At 36.0% G+C, this 17,845-nt stretch overlaps 1 long non-coding RNA gene across 5 annotated transcripts; it reads right to left on the minus strand.

Annotated features, from left to right (window-relative positions):
- Positions 1 to 12: 12 nt before the first annotated feature.
- On the minus strand, positions 13 to 16,585 carry LOC116227008 (uncharacterized). 5 transcript variants are annotated; one of them, XR_016467765.1, is made up of 6 exons: positions 15,057 to 16,585; positions 14,786 to 14,936; positions 14,052 to 14,256; positions 5,394 to 5,556; positions 4,188 to 4,293; positions 13 to 211 (listed from the first exon to the last, which is right to left on the minus strand). It is a non-coding gene; the product is annotated as an uncharacterized LOC116227008 (long non-coding RNA). The 5 variants fall into 5 exon arrangements; XR_016467763.1 differs by having other exon boundaries at positions 14 to 211; positions 4,188 to 4,285; positions 15,054 to 16,585; XR_016467764.1 differs by having other exon boundaries at positions 14 to 211; positions 4,188 to 4,273; positions 15,054 to 16,584.
- Between the last annotated feature and the right edge of the window lie 1,260 nt (positions 16,586 to 17,845).

A 17,845-nucleotide genomic window follows, 5' to 3' on the forward strand; every position in this document is an offset into this window, starting at 1 on the left:
CAAGCTCCTGCAATGAAAGTTTAGACTTCACACTGCTGTAATTGTCACCAGACTAAAATGCTACAAGTGAAATTCTAGTCTTTAAGTTACATCTCTGCATTTTTATTATTTAAGTACATATGAGACTCCTAAGAGTTATCTTCAAGGAGATTTGTTTTATTCATAGTTCCTTCTGTTTCAGATTAATTTATCAGTATAGTCTATCTTCTTCCTGAAAGAAAATGGGTAATGAAAAGTTATAAGTCAAGATTTTTCTTAATAATTCTCTCAATTGACTGTTTATAAATAAAATGGAATGGGCAGACAGTTAAAGAAGGGAACCCTCATTACTATATGATTATAATTTAATTATTATAAAGTGAAAAACAGATTAATATTGTTGGACTGCAAAATAAGTTTTTGACAAGACATAATATTTGTAGCAATACTTCCTTTTGAGGTACCAAATACACTGTAAGTGAATGGACAGCAATTGTTGGATCATAATGATAAGGGTATATGTGTATCACTGTAATTCTTGAAATCCTACAGTCCTCAGTGTGTCATTTAAACTTCATGGTAAATTGTTGGCTAATACTGTGTGATAACTAATCTATGAAAGCTTTTGACTTCACAGTTATTTAAAATATGTAGGCTGTCTACTGTTCTGCTGCCTCTCTTCTGGTAGCTGCATCTTTATCACAAAGAAATGTTAGAATATCTAACCCAGTAGATATCGTGTTAAAATCCTTGCTGCAACAACCACCGGTTTTATTTTTATTGTCTTGGGATATGAGGTAAGTGGACTCACATGAGGTTAATGGGGCTTTAAGAAAATGTCATGTTCCTTCAGTGCAAGATAAGGTTCTTTTCTCCTGATAGGAATCCTGTCACTTCATCAGATATATCAGTTTTCTCTGCCAAAGAGTTGAGTTATTACTGTATGTGAAATGATATATAGTTTTTCCTTGGCTTGCCTGCTGAATCTTGGGCAAAAAAATAAATCTTATGGCAGATGCCCATTACTCCCTGTTGGTCTGTGCATAGAAATATGTACTATCATGACAGCTAGTCAAGCATTCAAATATGACCAGAATGGTTGTTTTGACAACTGAGAGCAAGGCAGAATACTGGGGATCAGATGCACAGAAACAGGAAAAAAATAGAAAAGGGGGGGGAGGTGGAGAAGAACTGTTAGAAAAATCAGAAATGTGTTAAACTTTATGGGTTTCTTGAATGACATCTATCTAAAAATAGGAGAGTACAAGTAGGTAATAAATACTTCACTGAACTTGCCACAGATTACTCGTCCTCTGCAAATCACTTGTGCTACTATATAATCTCAAATCCAGTGTAAAGAGATGAATATGTAGCAGTTCTCAACTATTTTTACTGTATATTTCCTTTAGAAAACACAGCAAAATGGCATGCTGTGTAAAAGGAGACTTGAAAAGTGCAACAAAATAGTGTTATAAGGAACCTCAAACAACTTTTGATCCAAAACCACAGGGCAAAGGGGTCTTAAAGAAATAAGACATAATGAGAATGAAGATTGTTTTGCCAGATCTTGTTCCCCTTCTGTACACAATCTCTTCAACGTATGAGCTGCTCCAAAAGTAATGCCTCATATTTTCTTATATTAGCTCACAACATCAGAAGCAGATGGTGGTGGTATAGCAGGTGAGACTGAACCTTCCCACCAATATTCCTTTTAGTATTGTTGTCATGTGACAGATGACAGCAGAAGAGCAGTCTGACAAAAAAAAAAAAATGGCATCTGACATGTAAGTCTGTAGGAAGTAAATATGTGGAATTGAATTTCTCCTTGCAGAAAAAAAAAAAAAAAACTGCTACTATTGACATTCATCAACACTTGCTGAACATTTATGGAGAACAAAAGTGGATGTGATCTTAGTAAGGCTGTGGCTGGTGCATTTCAGTAGTGGTGCCAGTGACTTGAAAGACAAGCCATGTTCAGGATAGCCATGCACAACTGTCATGCTGTGCAGGAGTGTCTAGTCAGCTCATTCATGTGAATTGGCTACTGGTGGTGCCTATGTTGAAAGAATATTTTGTAGCCAAGAACTTGCTCTATCAAATACTATTACTGTTCTCTGTATATCTGTTGTAGTCTTCATGGAAATAAATAGGAGGCGTTATTTTCCAAGCAACCTGCGTAGATGTTTCTCAATTAGAAGTAACTTTTTTGTTAGATACATAAACAAATAGTGACTGCCTCTGTGTTTAATTCATTTTTCTAAGTTAAAACACTTTTCTCAGGACAGCAAGAATAACTAATACTGAAGAATTAATTGTGTAGGAGGTGTAGATGATGCAGGTAATCTGTCATTCTACTTCTGACATTCCAATATTTATCCATTTGAGAGCATTTGGAGTCTTAATATAGAGCGTGGCACTAAGTCATAGCTTTGGCACTCGTGCTCAAAATATTATAGCCTTGTCTGAGAGAATGTGGAAATACTGATAAAGAAGTGAAATCCCAACTGCACTGAAATCATTGGTTTACCGGAGTCATTGTTTTATCCCTATTGTGCTATATTGTGGTAAGGCTCAGAACATCATCAAGAGAAATGTCTGCAAAGAAGTTTAAGAGGTTGAGAAATTCTGAGCATTCACACATCCATAAAGCTTACTGAACCCTTGTACCTGGGAGGTTTCACCACACTACTGGTCTGTAACACTACTCTCATTTCAGCTGTGTAATGTAACAAAAAGGTTGAGTACCCATAAATAGTTGCTTTGAGCCTAGTTCTTAGGACTTGTACATTCAATTAAATATTGACTTGGTATCAAATTTTGTATCGTTGCCCTAAGGGATCCCCACACAGTGCTGCAAAACCATGTCTATGTACAGCATAATGAAACCCACTCCTAATTATTTTTGCCTAGAGTAGCTAGCTGCTGCAGTTGGATTTCTTGTCTTTCATGCCTAGAATAGCAGTGACACATAGTGAGTCAAGCCTTTACCGTGCTTAAATATCTCATGCTAAGTGCTATATAAAAACATTCTTGTTTTTTTTTTTTTTAAAAGCAGGCATGTATGCAAACCTTGATTACAATGTGATACATCAGAGGTATGCGAATTGTGTACAACACAGTCATTCTCTTGCATTTACATACAGCTTTCTGTTTGCAGTATCCTTCAATGTCTGTATGCTTTGACCACCGTTTTGTCATACTTGATGGTTGTTGTGCATCTTCAAGCTCATGCTATCCCAAGATATAAAATCAGTCTCACAGCTCATTCATTTCAGTGTTATTTGATTGTTAATTAATAGCTTAAAGCAGCAGACGTAAACATAAGAACAGAACATAGTTCTGGAGGAGAAAATGCCACAAAATATAATCTGAGAAGGAACAGCAGTAACTTTTCATAAGACCAAAGAAATAATTCCTAAATACTGTTAACTTTGTTCTTTAGATACTAAGGAATAGAATTACTAAGGCTTAGAAAAATGTTTCATGTGGCATTATGACTTTATTTCATTGCTCTAATCATACAGTAAAGGAAAAGCGAAAGCAATTTTTTTTAAGTAACCTTTTTTATTGTGACATTGCCACACTGAATGCTGAGAGAGATGTGGTTCTCAGCCTTATTTGTTTAGCTTCATTCAGTTACTCTCATGCATATCACTATGCTGACCTGATAGTATTTCTGACTCCTGCTCATCCCTACTGAATCTTTACCTTTGGTCACCAAAATAATAATTGTCTACATTCTTCTCAACCTTTTAAATTTTTGGTATTCCATCAGTTTATTTTCCTTCTGCTAGATTGTTTCCTTTGATTTGTTCACACATTTTAATTAAAGTATTTCTTATTTTGTATTTCCATCACAGTCCTTGTAGTTACATTTTCTTGCCTATTTAGATCCATTTAGAGTTCACCACTAAAAGATTCCTGGGTCATCAGTTTGCAGTCTCTTCCTCTCTGATACTGTACTCTAACTTCCTTCTCCCATTACCAGTTAAATTAGGCACAGTTAGAGGGCCTTAGTGGCTTATACATACCTTAGTAAAAAGTATTTTTATATCTGTACCTAAAAACATTCTAGGTTTAGAGCTCTCATTCTATGTAATCTGTTCAGTACAAAGGAAAGTGTCTGTTTGTGTGACATAAATCCTAATGGAGCCATGATGGTTATCTTGTAATGTAGATTTGAAAGTTTAAAGGTTTTTAGACTTTACCATGTTATGATCTTCTTTGAATAAAATTCTTCTGGAAACATCTGAAAACTCACTGTTTTCTTCTTTCAAATCCTTCCTCCAAATATCTGTGGAAAGATCTATTCATCTATTACGAGAGAAATTGGAAACTGTTTTCTTTCCACGTATCTACATTTATCTGTTGTCTCTCACCTGTTCTTAAGTTACAAGATTTATTAGGTGGTTGGGGTGAGGAGAAGAGTTGCACAGGGCCTTCTCCATGTTCTGTGGCATTGTAACGTCTGACAAGTGATTCTGGTTCATAACTACATTTAAATATTACAGCAGCATACATCCAAGTAATTTTCATTGCCAGATGCATGTATAGCCCACTGACTATACTGTAGGTCCCATTTGTACATGATCTGCTGAGAACATGAACCCAGATAGAGGATTTATTCTGTCAAATTTTCGGCTTTCTGTTTTGCAACTCTTTCATCAACTTCATGTTCTATTGGCAAAGACAAAAACCATAACATAAAAAGATTGTACTTCCTTCACTTGCATCCTTCCTGCTGGTAGAAGTAACTGTGAGGTCTTTGTCCCATTAGGGTTCTATGAATGCTTGTAATTGCAGAATTAAGATAAATAAAAATTCCAGACCTTGTAAACTTCTAAATTTTTATAGAGATGCTGAATAGACTAGAATTCTTCCTCCGTCTCCTGTATGTTATATGGAAACTGGCTATGTGAAAGTAAATTAAGATTTAATTTTTGCCGGAGGCCTTATCTAGAATATCTAGATAGAGGCAAAAATACTATATGCTTGATTTTTCATTTTTCATTTGATTTTTGATTTGAGCAAAAATATAAGCCATTTTACCCTATTAATGACATGGACGTGGACAATGGACAATGACATGCCTCTTCTCCCAGGCAACAAACAGGACCCGGGGAAATGGCCACAAGTTGTACCAGAGGAGGTTTAGGTTAGACATGAGGAAAAACGTTTTCTCACAGAGAGTGGTCAGGCAGGCACTGGAATGGCTGCCCAGGAAGGTGATGGAGTCGCCATCCCTGGCAGTGTTCGAGAGGCGCCTAGATGACAAGCTACGAGATACGGTTTAGCTTGTGGTAGCAATGGTTGGACTAGATGATCTAAAAGGTCGTTTCCAATCTTGTGCTTCTATGATTCTATGAAATGCCAAATACAAGTACATGAAGTCACAAGACAAATCCATGGCTTACAGTGCCTTCCTATAGCCTACAGAATGACAGCAGTGCTAACTTCTGGGATGAAGTATATACTCCTTCCTTTTCATATGCTGTATTCACTGTGATGGCATCGTTTTCATTCCTTTAGTGAGAAGATGCTCATTGTTAAGGCTCATTCCATAACTTTGGGAGAAATCTGCAAGTGTAAAGAAGTATATATATTAAAAAGAGATAACAAAAGGCAGAGTTTGTCATACATTAAGCTACCTTGGTATTGTTGCCCCCACCTGTAATTTTCTCTTGCCTCTGTGAGCACCAATGGGAAAAGTGATATTACTTGGAATCAGGGGAAATTAATGTGCAACAGCACTGAAGTGTAATGTATTGTATAAAAGGTAGCTTTATTTAAAGCCTTTATTTCTGAAGTGTGTGTATGTATATGTGTGTGTGTGTGTACACACACACACACACACACACACACACACACACATATATATATATATATATATATATATAATGAAGTCCACTTTTAAAAAAAAAAAAAAGACAGAGTATTTTTTACCTTGTATTTTTCAGGAATAGAGACTGTCTACAAGCTGAAGGCACCTTTTGTGTCAGTCTCTATTAGTAGGTCACAGCCTCTATGGCCAGGTAAAGGAAAGCACAAGCCTGATGCTAGCTTCCTGAACTGACTGCCTGAAAAATAGCCTGGGTTTTGGCAACTTTCTCAGCCTGCTTCCCAAAGCAAGCATCCTATTTTAAATCTACTTAATACTGGTGACTCTGTTATTCTCTCTAATACACTCCTGCCTTGACTCCTTTTACGAAAGCTGAGGAAGAGTATCTAAAAATAGTTTAAAGGCTGCTGTCTGTATTAAATGCCATCTTGACCGAAACTTTCTAGGCATTTTTAAATGACTTGTAGGTAGTTGCAGTCCTTGCTGCTTTAAATTTTCCTGGATGGCTAATGCTTGTTCTCCTAGACTTTCTTAATGTACACACAAAAGCTTCAGAGAAGACCTTGTGCAATATTTTCTTACTTTTTTTTTTTTTTTTTGACAGGGAAATGATTAGAAATTGATGTATTTTTCCTTCTCACTTACATGTTAGGTAGTGTTTACAGAGGAAGCTATGTATTAAAAGTGATTCAATAAATGTTTATCCCAAGATTCCTAAGATATTATTTTATTATAGCCTGTTCCATGAATAAAAGTATAAAGGAAATATCAGTATTGCTCCTTTCTGCCAACTTTGCCTACTGCCTTGAGTACCCCTTTATTTCAGCACTATAGGTTGCAAAGTCCTAGACTTGCTCCCAAGGGTAACCTACCCATTGTAGGAGGTAGCCTAAGTTCAGCTGAACAAAAATGCTCTTCTTTTTAAGAAGTAAGGCTTATTCAACACTTGTGTCAGAAATGTTTTAGTAAAGTGAAAGTGCTTTTACTTTTTTTCAATGACATTGAAATCCTAAATTTAAAATTATTTTTCTTTGTCTCTTAAAAAATTGAACCTTTAGATGACCTCACAAATCCTTACTGAGAAATCACTTCACTCAAACAAAGTTCCAATTGGGCCATGTTATGATCTTGCCCCTACAGCATTAGTAACATTCAGTTTATTCCTAAGAGGAACTTCTTGTTGATGTATGTGGCATACATTATTTAAGGTTTTACTTGTGGAAGGCTACAGAAATATCACTGAATATTTTGTAATTTCATATATTATACTTCTACAGAAATATTTAGATGTCTCATTTTAATGAACAAAACAAAAAGTTCTTGCCTGCAAAATCCACAGCACAATTGGCTGATTTCACCAATTAAACACCTCCTTCGTCATGGGCAGGACTTGGGGGTCTAACCTGAGATTTGTGGATATACTAATTTGTTCACTCCCTGCAAGCATTTGTTCATTTACTGCCATGCAGATAATACATCACATTTCACAGCACAGCAAGTTTAATCAGGACATGTCATCATTAATTTGTACTGATATGCACTGATGGACAGGGTTTTCCAGGAGCATGAATAGATGTTTATCAAACGATCATCAATTCTGAAGAAGAAACAGTGCTATCCCCTTGTTGTTTTACAGCATCTGCTTTATCATGTGCTTAGAGGAGCACCTTTTTTTTTTTTTTCTCTCCTTCTCTGGTTTCCTTTTGTAGTTGTCACAGCTTCATTTATTTCTGCTGTTTTCTAATTCCTTTAGGATAAATGTCTGAACGGTGTGCTTGATTTATTGAACCATGTTGTGGAACTGAAATAGTTAACAGTGGCAAGACGAGACTAAATACTACAATTTGTATTTAATTTCTGGTGCTTTTCTATTATTTACAAAGTGTTTCTTTGTGTATTATAAACAATTTACAATTCAAAGTGAATATTTCAAAGTGCTGGAAAGCCAAAGTCAAATTTCTTTCATTTGCTGTTTCCACAACATAATGCAAAGTATAAAAACTCTTATAGCTCTATAGCTTAACAAAATGTCTATTAGATAAGCACAAAAAAATAGAAGAAAAAAAAATTCTTATAATAGTAGGTTAAGTAGTAGTGTTAGTTGTTCAGTCCTACAGTCCCTGCTAAGGCAAAACTCTGAATCTAAGGACACCAAGGTTAAATCTTTAACATGCAAAATTTGTTATCTCGCCAGTTCATTGTGTCATTGCTTTGTGAAGTTGTGAAGAGGGAATAACTCTGAAAGATATTCTTGAAGAATAACTACAACTTTAATGAAACAGTATTCAGAAATACAGAAAAAATGTCATGGAAATCAAAATGTTGTAACTAACATAACAATAACTGATATGCAGCTATGCTCATCCACTTTAAGCTCCTTTTGTTCTTGTTATCTTCACTGGTTAGTCTATACTAGTTTAAAGGATCTGATAGGAGCAGTGAATAGTTGAACACTTTCATTACTTTACAAAATAAGCACTAAAATACATTTCTTTGTTTTTGAAGAAAAAGCTCCAAATCTTACTGCTATATGAACAGCGAGGCAGGAAGAAAAAGAAAGAAGCTGTTAATGTTGGGGCGAGGGGAAGAGGGGAGCCTAAAAGAGTTAATCTAATAGGTGCATAGGAATTATCCCATGTCGAGATAAGTGACCTCATCAGAAGACTTGCCAAAAGAGGTCAAGCTCCACTTCCGGCTTTTTGGTAAAAAGATGGATACCAGTTCTGTCCCATACATGCACACCAAATTAATCACTCTAATGGATAGTGAAGTTCAGCTGGAATAAGATATGAAATATATCTGTGTCTGATATATAATTTTTAAAATTATGTGTAACTTTTGTATTACAGTGTCAAATATTGACATAATCAAATACCTGCAGAATTTTTGCAGATAGATAAAGTGTAGTTGGAGATCTCTCTATATTAAGTTTATTCTAACAAAATAATCTTAGCACTGACACTGGGTGATCAGTGAGATGTATTTATTATCCATCAATTATACGCTGTCTTCGCATGCTGAATGATCACTGTTTACCCACAAAAGCTGATATAAACAATCAGTATGTTCACTGCTGAAATCAGCCTGCAACATTTAATGTAGCCTAACAGCTTCATGCAGCAGCATCAAGGAGGAAGAAAAAAGAATCAATGCCCAGAAGGAATTTTAGGAAATAGATCATCAGATTGACATTTTGGCACTGGGGATAGTTCTCTAGCTGAGGTGAATAGGAGTAGTTGCCTCCGAGTCAGCAGAGTTATTTATTACCAGCTGAAAGACTAGCTCCAAAGCAGTGGTGCCCCAGCCCCGTGAGAGGACGTGTGCTACTCTTGGTGAATGCAAATGGGATGAGCCTTTTAAACAGACCAGAGTGGAGGTTTAGTGTGTGTGCGCCATTTGGCACATGGTCTGTTTTCTGAAGACTGAAAATTTGCAAATTTGGAGAAAGAATTCAACTAGAGGAGTAAGGCGGTTGGGGGTAGACAGGGACCAGATTATTTATTTTTTGTAAAAAAAGCGTTAAGAACAAGGTACCAGTCGACCCTTTAATCGAGTGGGATAGAGCTAAAGGCACTTGCATGGTGAGAGATGGCCTCAAACCGTTTCTGCCTGAAAGGGCCTCTTTACTCATCCTCGGCTTCTAGCAGAGGTCTCTCTAGGAAGGCCAGATATATTGGTGGATGGTACCCTGTCCTTTCCAAGATGCATTTTATATATAATTTGGAGCAAGTCTAGAGTGTGTTCTTGGGGAGAAATTAGTAAATAAAGTGCCGTTATTTTAGGGAATAAAAGCCTCAGAGTGAATTGATGGGTTTCATGGGAGTATTCTAATGGGCACCAGAGGGATGAGGAGGTTATTAATATGCACCAAGCTAAGCAAATCTTTGTACCAGGCCCCAGCCTCACCTCACAGAGCCTCCCCTCCCTTGTCTCCAGATGGGTCAACTAAGACGTGTATGAAAAGAGCAGAAAGGAGCAAAGTGATCACTACATTTAAGCTGTGGCAGCTCAAATGATGTTAAAATGCCCTGGTAAATATAATGATGTTCTTAAATAGTTTCTATAAGAGGGAAATTCAAAGTTTTCTAAAGTGTATTTGATACCATTGTCCTTTTAATGTTTTAGCTTAATAAAAGGAACCCCAGTATGTGAAGTGGGGAGGTACTGCTTCTAAGAAACTTAGTTTCTTCAGGTTTGTGTGTACTTGTACTTGTTTGCCAATGTTTTGCAAGAAATTTGCAAATTACTGAGCCTGGTCCTTTTTCTAGCTGACAATATTCACCAAAAGAATAGTATTTTTAGAAGCATAAGTATATAGAGATATAGAAGTGTATTTCTGAACTGAATACTTCTATAGATGAAGCAGTTGTAGATGTAACAACGAATTAAGAGGTGCAGTTTCAGTGAATAGAACTATATGACTCATCTTTAAATCCATTTTTTCCTTCCTTTAAAATAATCTTCACTGTTCTGATTTTGCCTTCTTAAATAAGAATGAAAATCTTTCATTTAATAATAATAAAATGAGGGAAAAAAAAAAAAGGGGGGGGGGGGGGGAAGAAAATGCCAAAGCTCCTTGAGCTGCTTATCCATATTTTGAATTAAACTTAGAACTGCAGGCAACTTTAATGATATTGTTATACTCCCCCATCCCCCCACTCTCATCTCTTCTAACATTCAAATCCACTATTTCTTCTAGATTGGGTTTGGCAGTCCCACACAATATGAAGGCGTGTGAGAGAGAGAATCAGTCTGCTAGCGTACTATATTGGACCCAATTTCTTACTCATCTCATGGCACTACAACTCCTTTATCTGCAGGCATGCCAACTGATAGAGCAAATGACAGATGAAGCAGTCACTTGCAACAGTTTGACTACATAATCTGGGATACTTTTTCCCAATTATTAAATGCCCTTTGTACTTAGGGGGGGGGGAAAAGAGAGTGGAGGGGGGGAACCTTGTATAAACAGTTACATTTCCAAAGGCACCCAAGTGAGTTGGCATCCAAATCTCAAATTCCTTTATGCCATCATAAGGGAGTTCCAAATATCTTTTTTTTCTCCTAGATGCACAGAAATTGTTAGGGTGAAAGCTATCAGTAATTGAATTGTTAGAGTGATGTCCTTAGTTTCTGACAGTATTTTGTCTAGTTCCACCATGAGAATTTGACTGCAGCGTGAAAAATATATACTATGTTTGAACAGGAAACGGGACCCTGTAGTTCAATCTTTTCTTGTCTTGAATTCTTTCATATTTATTCAGTAGATTCACCGTTAACATTTTTAGGACTTTTGATCTTCTCAAAAAATTGCTTACTGAGAAGCTTTTATAAGTGTCTATCATTTTCATTTTTATTACTAATGTAGATCACTTTAATGGAGTTTTAATGAAATATTCTGACATCTTAGAATCACAAAATACTCGAAGACCCATAAAGGTCCATACCTGAATTTAGATTGGCACTTCAACCAGTAGTGTTTTAAATATTTTCAAGGATGGGGATGGTGCTATGCCTCTGCTTTGTATGATTGCCTTCACTGGGGACATTTCTTTGTAGTATCTAATTGTAAATTCCCTAGCTACAAACTATGTACCTTGCTTCTTCCTTGCTCCATGGACTCTCCTTTCAACCAAGCTGGCTTTTATGCTTGACCTTTCACACATTGCTATGAATGTTTTTTGTACTTTGAGTTGACTGCCATTGTCAACTAATTCTTTTGGGCCATTTGTCCTTCAAGATCACCTCCCGTGAGATCCTGACTATCAGTTTCCTGAACACAGTCTTCAGGGAGTAGCCTTTGGTTTGATCACTTTTCTACTACTTGACTTCCTCTTGCCTCTCAATCTTAAAATCTACTGTCTGATTCTCAGTTTTACCAAGGTTACCCTTACCTGCCACAGTTCTCCATTCTTTCTTTCTATCTCAAGTAGGCTTACTCTCCATGCATCTCCACAAGTTGCAAAAAATTGTCCTTGATGTACTACGTAAATTGTCTGGTTTCTCTATATTGAAACATGTTCCCATTCCAACAGATGTCACTGTCATTCAAATTCCACTTAAGAAATTGGGCCTGCAGTTTCTTCAAGGTATTTCAAGAAAACTATATCCACTTCCACTTTTTGATCAACTTGTATGTAGTCTACCTATTTCGTTCACCAGCCATGAAATCAATTTCTTTCATATCTCCTCAAAGAAAAATAGATGACTATGTTACATCTGTTTTGAGTGTGCATACCGTCTATGACAATATAGGAAAAAGAATATGGCATTGCAGTGAGAGTTTTGCACCAGGTTAGTCTATTATCTCTAGTCTCCAAATTATACTAGGCAAATAAAGCTTTTGTGGTTTTGTAAGGTATAACTATTATGTCTTGAAAAATAATGTCCTGTCTTATAAAAGTATAAATTATGTAGATATTCTTCTGAATATATTGGAATTCTTTCTTTATTCTGACGGTGCAATAAAAGCAATATACTTCAGTTAGGTTTCAAAACACAACATCAGACCAAAATGTTGTTTGTGTCTTGAAGCAACTAACATACTTTCATACAGAAGTTCACAAGAGAATAACTGAATTTTGAAGAAACCAACAAATGGCAGCTTCACAACCCTGTGTTAATATTCCTCTTACCCATTCTATTGCTCAAAGCTTTCACCCTAGCGATTGCTGAACTTGCTGAATAGCAAAAATGAGTGGTCTCTTGGAGTAGCAAAAAGGTAGAGTTATTCAGTTATATTTCAAAGACTGGCAGCAGTCTAAGGGCAAGAGTTGACTGCAATTCTTAACAAGTGTAAGCTTCACTTGTAAGCTTCACTTGTAAGCCTCTAAATAAACAGACATTATAGATGATATTTCCAATGGATTCTTGAACTCTGGAAGAAGTCCTGACATGACAATATCCTTATTGTTTGTCTGTACTGAGTGGAAAATTCTGATGCTTTTTCAGAAAACTCCCTTTTCTTCAGGTTGTTTTCTCTCCTCAATATTTCAGATAAAACATTAAATTTATCTTCAGCCTGCTAAAATTGTTAGCTATGGAAATGGTAGCTTGGTAGATGATTTTAAAAGTACATTTAAGTGTATTAATGCATTCATTAATAACAGTGGTCTAACTCAACACAAAGTTTAAAATATTTTCAGGTATTCTGCTGTGATGTGGTTTCTCTTTCAGATAAATTTCATGACCCAGTTTTTTCTAAGTAATCAGAAGGTACTCAGCTACTACAGATAAAAATAGCAGTAATTCTTTCTTCCCCTTCAGTAGAGGAAATAGCTCAATTAGCTATTTTTATTTGCTTACTTGTGTGAATGACGGAGTAGTTGCCATCAATGCAGAAGTGAGATCCATCGAAGAAGTGAGTATAGTGAAATTCTTCATCATCAAAAGACGCTCCTCTATTAACTTCTCCAGAAGGATTTCAAAGTCCAGGGATTTATGGTTTGGTGAACTGTTACTAAGTTTAATTTTATCTCTAATTACACTATTTTAAAGAGCTCTTTGAGGGCTTTGTTTGGAAATAATTTTCTTCACATTATGAAGGGGGTGCTGGGGGGAAGAACAAACTAACACTTTTTTTTATCCTAACTTTCATTTTCATGGATCAGATGCAAAGGATGAATAGGGGTACATGTTGAACAGATGAGCAAAGGAGCTAGGTTCTCTTGAACAGGTTAAATGGGATTATTAGGTGTGGGTAGGAGAGACAGGTTAAATTCATCTAGCATCAATCAAATGAAGGAAAAAAAAAAAAAGTTAATTATTAGGCTAATTTAATGTTCTTACCTAAATGCTATGTTTTCAACCTACCTTTTCCATTTACTAGCTCTTTGGTAGTAATGACCTATCTCAACCTGATTAAATGGAATTCCTGCTGGATCAATCAGAAATGCAGGGAATGTCAAGAAATGTCAGAGTATAAAAGAGGCTTTAATCTTCTGGAAGCTGATTCAACACTGATAGTAACAAAACTTGAAGAGAAACCCATTCTAAGATGCACAAGAATCTTTGGGAAGGATTTCTATGTTGTTTAGAAGCACATGTCATTAAAAATTAAGCAAATTACCAAAACAAGAAGGCAAAGATCAGAGAGAAAAGTGAGGCTTAGATTTTGTAAGGGTAGGAACAAGGTATTCCATTCTTCTTGTCCTTACTTCAATAGCTGCTTGTCTGGCATACTGTCTGGAACCCTTTAATTCAAAAACATCTGGCAATAAAACTTAGAGATTACCTTTCGTGTTTTCATCACTTTCAGTCTGTCAGTCTTTGAGCACTCTGCTTCCTTGTCTTTCCAATAATAAATCTGAGGCTTTCTGAAATTTTTTGCAAAAGTTCATGGAATTGGATTTCACTTCTGTGTAACAATACAGATATTTAATCACTGCAAATGAATTCCAGGTGTTGTAGTCTTCACTGCTCAAGCTAAGAATTTCACTCTGAAATAAGTGCATGTCAGTGACTGTTTAGTATATTGTTTGTGTTCTTATGTGATTTTATTTCATTAAAGATGTCTGTTTTCTTCATACTAAACTATCTTAATTGTTTACAGATCAGGTAAAATGAGATGTGCTATGTCATTCTTTGAAAAATTGTAGTGATAGATCAAGGGTTAATGGCTCTAAATTGAAGGAGTACAGATTTAGATAAGATATTAAGAGGAGATTTTTTATTCAGAGAGTGATGAGGCACTGGAAACATGTTGCCCAGAGAAGCTGTGGATGGCTCATCCCTGGAATCATTCAAGGTCAGCCTGGATGGGGCCGTGGGCAGAGTGATCTAGGGGTTGGCAACCCTGCCCATGGCAGAGGGATTGGAACTAGATGATCTTTAAGGTCCTATTCAACCTAAGCCATTCTATAATTTAATTTCATCAACATATGAAGACTTATGGTTTCAAAGAAGTCAAAATAGTCTGAGAACATAGATCTATAAAAACTGCATTTTTAAATTAAAAAATCATCTTACCTTATATTCCCAGGCTTTAATAATGTGTCTGAAATTTCTTAAATTTCACACTACTTTAAAATGATAGTACTACATTGTTGTTATCTAAACAAACAGGCAGCCACTTGTTCGCTTCCCACGCAGTGGATGGGAGGGAGAGGAAAGGAATAGTCTGTGGGTTTAGGTAAAGACAGAAAATGAATAGAATTTAAAAAAATACATCGTTTGTACAAATACATAGTTATGTATCTGTGTACATGGAGGTGTGTGTGTGTGTGTATAGTCTCACCACCTGCCAGCTGACTCCCAGTAATACCCAGCTAATCCCTGAGCAGCAGCCACCTCCCTTAACCAACAATCCACAGCTTTATGGCCTTTCACATGACATCACAAGGTATGGAATATCCCCTTGGCCAATCCAGGCCATCTGTCATGGCTCCAACCCCACCCAGCACCCCATGCCTTCTCTATAGTTCCCCTGCCACAAGAAAGCAAAAGATCCTCAGCACTACTGAGTAGCAACAGTCATCCTGATCTGTTACTTATTTCATCTCTTTTGTTTCAGAATCAGCTGCAGATTATTTCTTTTTCCTCAAGCAAACTTTTAAGAATTGTGTTGATCAGCTTGCTTATTATGTGACTTGGTATTGTTTCTGCTCTGAATTTTAGGAGTTTTCTTTGGTCCCTGGAAGAGGGTTAAGCCCTGTAGTGCAGTCCAGATGTTGTCTTGCCTTTTTGTACACCATTTTTTTCTATAAAAGAAGGCAAAGACTGAGAAGGGAGCAGTGTTCTGAGGTAACTGATGGACTTCTGCCAGTTAATAGGTTGAGAATTTGTTGGATTTAATTCTTTTCTGTATAATTTTTATTTATTTTCTAGATAGACATTACAAATTTACCAACATAAGAGCATCTTAGCTCACTACAGATTAGGCAACTAAGTACAGCCCATGATGGTTTTCTCATACAATATGGAAGGAAAGTATTGTATGGCTTCTTTGTGTAATCAGGTTCATCTGTGATGTATTTGGCCGAACGTGTGAGGAAGTGAGGAGAAGTGAGCATGACCAAATTACAGTCAGTAATCTGGGAAGGATGGGAATGGTCCTTTAGAAACAAAGATCTTTGGTTCTGGCCTAACCTTCTGTCAGGTCAGGATGATAAATGGGAGTACTTAGGTAGGGAGTACAATAAAAACAGTACACTGCTCATTATTTGTTTCTTGAGATATTTGTGTTAGTTAACTTCTGGGTGGGGTCGGAAGGGGTGAGGTGGGTTCATTTTGTTTTGGAGTTGTTTTGTGTGTGTGTATGTTTGTGGTTTGGGCTTTCTCTTTTGTTGTTGTTTTGTTTTTCAGTAAATCATAAAAGCAGCTTTTCTCTCAGTGAACAATTAAAGTTCAACTGGACACATCACGGGTTTTGGGAGAGAACAGACACAGATGCCATGAGAGCAGTAGTGACTGTCGCTGTCTTAATAATAGAGATAGGCTCAAGCATGTGGTGTTTACTAATGCATCTTCTGGCATTGCAACAGAATGGGCTTAACAGTTCACCTTCCTTTATGAGTAGCAAATGAGACTCTGCTAGACTTTGTGTCTTTTTAAGTACGTCAACACTCTGGACATCTTGCAACTTAAAATGTCTCAATGATTCTAAACTAGTATCTTTTATTGAATTTTCAGTTTCCAAATATGATCACCGTTCTTTCTTAAACTTTTCTTTCAACACAATTAGCAGAAAAGAAAAACACATATTCACTCATCACTGTCTTAATTTAGAATGCTGTACTTTCTATCTGTTTGTTCTTTTTCCTGACTTAGATAAATGAGCTTTTTGTTGTTTTTTTTCCTTTCACTTTAAATGCTGGGTTTGTTTGTTTGTTTGTTTGTTTTCTTTTCTTTTTCTTTTTCTTTTTTTTTTTTTTTTTGTTCTAGTGGCTTAAAACACATCATATTGTCATACTGTTTTCTTTAATTTTCAAAATATATATTTAAGAATTCTAAAAAGTGACAAATAGAAAACTTCATTTCCACAGATTGGCTTGACAATCCATAAAGCACATACCTTACTCTGTAGGTAATAAAGGAGACCTTCATTCTATTGTATATTTTTATAAATTAATTATTTGTCTACTTCTAAAATTCTCGCTTAATATCTTGTTTTGGATATCACATAATCAAATGACAGCCAATTTGACCGAGGCAAACTTAATATCGTTCACTCTTATTTATAACAAAGACTTACCTGTCAACAGCAATCTGCATTTTTCATGCTAGCCAACTCATCTGAATTCATCTGGTTTAATTTCATTCAGCAGTTCAGGAAAATATTATTGATTAAACTGGATTGCTGGCAGGTTGGGTGGTTGGTTTTTTTTCTCCTTTTTAGTTTTTATAGCTTTTACTACAAAAAGTAAGAAACATTTGTATGTGTGTGTTTATTACATTTTAGTATACATACCTAAAGACCTAATTGGGCAATTTGCTGTAAAAGACAGGGAAGACATAAGAGATTGTAAGAGAAGGTTGCCTTCAGCTTCACAGAGAAGAATATGAAATTATTAGTGTACAATAATTGTATGATGATACTGATTAAATGATCCAAATATTCTAATTCTAATCAAAATTAATATGCTATACCTCATCTTTTTTTAGTTTATTTTGCAGTATAACCAAACCCCTCAGATTTCTAAATTCTACAATATTTTATAGTATCCATTTAAAGATTTAGCCACTGTAGTAAAAGAGAACAAAATATATATATATAAATACATAAATAGTAAGAGGTGGAGTAAGGAGAATCTCTATCCATTATTGGATGTGGCAGGGAACCTTTGCCAAACATGAACCAGCACTGTGCTTAAGTAGCCAAGAAAGCCAATGGCATCCTGGCTTGTACCAGAAATAGTGTAGTCAGCAGGAACAGGAAGGTGATTGTCCCCCTGAATTCAGCTCTGGTGAAGCAGTACCTTAATTACTGTGTTGAATTTTGGGCCACTAACTACAAGAAAAATATCAAGACCTTTAAATATGTCCAAAGAAAGGCAGCAAAACTGGTGAGGGGTCTGGAGCACAAGTCTA

The sequence above is a fragment of the Phasianus colchicus genome, chromosome 6 (genome assembly GCF_987193195.1).
Source record: "Phasianus colchicus chromosome 6, bPhaCol1.hap1.1, whole genome shotgun sequence".
NCBI lineage: Eukaryota > Metazoa > Chordata > Aves > Galliformes > Phasianidae > Phasianus > Phasianus colchicus.